Consider the following 4,849-nt stretch of genomic DNA (forward strand, 5'->3'; position numbering starts at 1 on the left):
AACCCCTCGTAGTAATGACTTATGTCTTATTCTTCTTAGTCTCCATTTCCTCATATTGCTATATGGAGCATAGTCTATGCTCAGTCAATAGATTGTTAAAAAATAACAGAAAAATATAGCTTCAGCTACTACGATGCCTTCAATTTAAAAAAGTCTGTGTTTGCTCCATGAAAGAGAGCTTTAAGGCAAAGAAAAGACATGTGTATGTGATTAATCTCATATCACTCTTTGTTTACAAATTTCCTTCTATGTAGGGAAAGAAAAAAGGATGTGAACTCTTCCAGTCTGCCCAGTATCACAGAAGATGAGGGAGAGTGATTACAGAGGTGGTTTACAGAGGCAGAGGGTCCTAGATGGAGGAGTTGCTGCTGGTGGCTGAGACTGTAGGGAAATACCTGGTGCAAAGGCATGGATGGGGACATAATTTAAAATGTAGACAACTCAAAGCCACAACCTGTGTGAAGATGGAGGAAGAAGGGAAAATGGCCTGCATCTTAAAGATGCAGTGTGGAAAAACTGTGTGTGAAATCAGTAAGAGAAATTGTATGACAAGCAAGGAGCATGTGATTCGTTTCCTTGATAAAGAGGGTTGCAAATGAATACGGAACTAGGCTGGATGCATGGTGAGAATAGTTTCAATTTTTAAATATATGCTGCAGTCATTGGGGTGTTAGGAGTAAAGTAGATTAAGTTCTGTCCACGTAGACTAGTTGTCAGGATTTATAGATGCTGCTAATGGGTTCTCATTTCCTCACCTGTGAAATAACTAATCAATGGGTAAATTGGTACAAGAAACAAACACTATTTAGATTTCATATCTTGGGAAATCACCCAAGTCACTGAAGCAAAAGGAGTTGCTATGGACCTGAAACAGGCTACTCAGAATTTGATGGCTAGCGATCTCACTATCAAAGGGACATTTCTTGTTCTAGAAAAAGGCCAGGATCTTGAGAAATTCTTTTTGACAGGGCAGCTGCCCAGAATAGAGCTGAGCCTCCACTCCATGCATGGTGACTCTTCATGCCCTCACCCCTACGCTGCCTTTGTCCTGGGTAGGAGGGTTGCCCCTGTGTTCCTTCTCCAGGTGCTTATGCCTTGCCCTGTGTTTATTTTAAGAGTGCATTAGATAATGTGTGAAATGTATTTTGCACATGGTAAGATAAATTTTATAAAAGGCAAGTTCTTTTAGAAGCCAACTTCCAGTATAATAAGATCTAATTCATCTATCTTTGAGAAATAGTTGAGACAGTTGGGACACTTTTCTTTAGCCTTTAAACATTCATTCGGAATTGGCCTCCTCATTTCACCTTCTCATTTCTGTTTTTCAACTCTGGTCTTTCTTTTCATTCCACACAGATCCACTTTCAGATAACTCATTTTCCTCTGGGACCCAATTTTCCAATTTTCAGCTTCCGCACCCCCCCAACTACTTCTACTGTCATTGCAAGGAGCTTTATTCTATTTAATGTGTATTTTAACTCCAGTAATTAGTCTTCTCCTTGGAAGACACAGAACTGAGCAAAACACCACCTGGCAGAGGAAAGAAGGGGCAATGCTGATGGAAAATTGTGAGTTGTTGACCTTAACTAAAGGAAGAAGATGCTTTTGATTTGTTTTTCCATCATTGCCTTCAACTCATTCTATTACATGCCCCTTTCTGCCATGACAGGCAGTTGTCACCTTAGGAGTTCTTTGATGCCCTTTATGGGACTCCTGACATAGGCAATTTATTTTCCACATGCTTCCTTGGTAATCCCTCTCAATTTCTGCCCTGAAGATTCCTCGTCCTGGCAGGCAAACCTCTTTGAGCAGGATCCTTCCAGGGTGTTAGCTGCACAGCATCTGCTTGTTCCACAGGAAGCCTTGTCCCACTGTTGGAAGTCATTCTGCTGGCTGCTTCTGCTCCCTCCTCCCACTTAGTGCTCTGTTGTCAAGACTCAGTGACCAGTTACAGCTTTACAGAAGCCCTGAAACTCTGGGAAAGGCAGTTGAAGCTCTCTGGCACTCTGTTCCTGTGGGTATGTGGAGTGAGGGTGCATTTCTACAGCTCAGCACCCAAGCGTGGAGCAAGATTAATTCTTTTCTGACACAGACAACCCCAGCCTCCAACAGAAGCATATATTTGACTTGAATGTGTGGGGAGCAGGAGAGCATTTTTGTAAATTTAATTTAATAAATCTCTCATCGACTCTTCTTTCAGAAATATTTTTTAGCCCTTTCTTGTATGGCCTGGAGGTAGGTGATTGGATTGTTAGTGACTTTTAGGCTACCTATTGCTCAGTGGAAATGACCATTTATCTTCTATACAGTCATCATCTGAGAGAACTTTAGTCGATACCTTGCACCAAAAAAAAAGTTCTATTTGACATTGTTTCAAATACACTTCCGCGGCTACCCAGTCATGAACATAGCAATCATTGGTTGTAATTTTGCATTTATTGTGTCAGTCATTTGACCGTATCTTTGTTCTCTACTGCACTGAAACTCCATGAGGGTAGGGACCACATTTGATTGTTTACTACTATATTCCTAAGGTCTTACACAAAGAACAGCTGGTAGCATTTTGGAATTACTCTTTGCATTAACTAATAACTAATTAGAGATGCAAGGTTTTCTTTTTCCCCCTACTCACTCCTCTTTCATTCATCGAGGAAATTCTTGTATATTGTATATAAGTAAGGGTTGTCTTTTTATGAAGTAAATTACAAACATCCCATCACTATCAATTTGTATTATAATTTTAAAAGCTCTTCTTGGAGTTTATTATTGAGAAATGACCAAAATTTACATTTTCTCTCTTTCATTCATTCAGCAAAATCAATGATCGTTTACTACTCAGGCACTGGATTATACAGATGGAAAAACAGTGGATTCCCTTCAGTGTGTACAGTGGTGTGAATGGACAATCAAAAATAGTAAACTGTGATCTGTTAAGACACAGTTATGCCCTTTTTTGCTTTCTGAGCAACACCATGGCAGTATGCAAGAGCCAGCACGTGACAAAAGGTGGCACAAAGGGAGCCAAGAATAAAGTGGTTGATCCATTTTCTGAGAAAGATGGGTATGCTGTGAAAGTACCTGCTAGGTTCAATATAAGCAAAATGCTGGTCACCAGGATACAAGGAACCAAAATTGCATCTAATGGCCTCAAGGGTCTTGTGTTTGAAGTGAGTCTTGTTGGTCTGAAGAATGATGAAGTTGCATTTAGAAAATTCAAGCTGATCACTGAAGATGTTACGAACAAAAACTGCCTAACTTACTTCCATGGCATGGACTGATCCAAGACAAAATGTGCTCCGTGGTCAAAAACTGGCAGACCATGATTGAAACTCATGTTGATGTCAAGACTTCCAATGGTTATTTGCTTCATCTGTTCTGCGCTGGTTTTATGAAAAAAATGCAACAATCAGACATGGAACACTACTTTTACTCAGCACCAACAGGTATGCCAGAATTGGAAGATGATGATGAAAATCATGACCCGAGAAGTGCAGGCAAGTGACTTGGAAGAAGTAGCCAAAAAATTGATTCTGGACAGCATTGGAAAAGACATAGAAAAAGCCCACCAATCTATTGATCCTCTCCATGACATCTTTGTTAGAGAAGCAAAAATGCTGAAGATGCCCAAGTTGGAATAGAAAAAAATGCATGGAGCTGCATGGTGAAAGTGATAGTTCTGGAAAACCTACTGGGGATGAGACAGGTGAGGAAGTGGAACGAACTGATAGATATGAACTACCAGTCCAGGAACCTGTTTAAAATCCAGGCTTTTAGAGTGACAAAATATGGTCATCTAGCACATACACATAAAGGAATAAGTACATAGTGTTGGAAAGTGAGAGAAAAATGGAGAAGAGAAGAATTTTAAAATAAGAAATCATAATAACTTCAAGTAATTAAATAAACTTTTTGATTTGAAAAAAGAGTGGCAAATACAAAGTTGTATTTGTGAAAAAAGAAGACATAGCTATGCATTTGTCAGTTTGTGTGTATGTGTTTGTGTGTGTGTGTATTTATGATATTCCAGGCCCTTTGCTTATGTAATATAATTTATTTTATTTTTTAACTTTCAATTTTAAATATGTGGGGTACCATTCAAGGTTAGATAAGCAAATGTTCATTATGCAGATACTCTTGTTGATGAGGTGTGCCTCCTTCCCATGGCAGTTTCCCACTATTACCAATCCCGCTACTGTCCTCCCCTGGCAGTTTCTCACTACTGACAATCCATTTCTTATAGTATTATGACAGTTGTTCAAGGTCCGCTTATGAGTGCGAACATGTGATACTCGGCTTTTTGTTTCTGGGAGAGATTACTCAGTCTTATAGCCTCTAAGTCCATCCAAGTTGCTGCATAGTACATACTTTTGTCCTTCTTTATGGCTGCGTAATATTCGATTGTGTATATGTACCACATGTATTTTATCCAGTCCTCTTACGATAGGCAGCATGGTTAGTTCCATGTTTTTGCTATTGTGAACAATACTGCAATGAACATGCATATGCAGGTATCTTTTTCACAGAGTGATTTGAGTTCCTCTGGCTATATTCCCAGTAGAAGTATTGTGGGGTCATATGGAAGGTCAATTTTAAGATCTTTTAGAACTTGCCAAACTGTTTTCCACAGAGGTTGTACTAGTTTACACTCCCACCAATAGTGTAGAAGTGTTCCCTTTTCCCCACATCCTCTCTGGCATCTGATGTTTTTTGAGTTACAGATGATGGCCATCCTAACTGGAGTTTGGTGGTATCTCAGTGTAGTTTTAATTGCGTTTCTTTGATGACTAGTGAGGCTGAGCATTTTTTCATTTATCTGTTGGCTGCTCATATGTCTTCTTTTGAGAATTGT

The 4,849-nt window shown here is 39.4% G+C and overlaps 1 pseudogene; it reads left to right on the top strand.

Moving 5' to 3' along the window:
• The first annotated feature begins 2,972 nt into the window (after positions 1-2,972).
• LOC103272346 lies at positions 2,973-3,759 on the top strand (annotated as a pseudogene).
• The last annotated feature ends 1,090 nt before the right edge of the window (positions 3,760-4,849 follow it).

The sequence above is a fragment of the Carlito syrichta genome, unplaced genomic scaffold (assembly GCF_000164805.1).
Source record: "Carlito syrichta isolate Samal-C Ts95f unplaced genomic scaffold, Tarsius_syrichta-2.0.1 Scaffold312237, whole genome shotgun sequence".
NCBI lineage: Eukaryota > Metazoa > Chordata > Mammalia > Primates > Tarsiidae > Carlito > Carlito syrichta.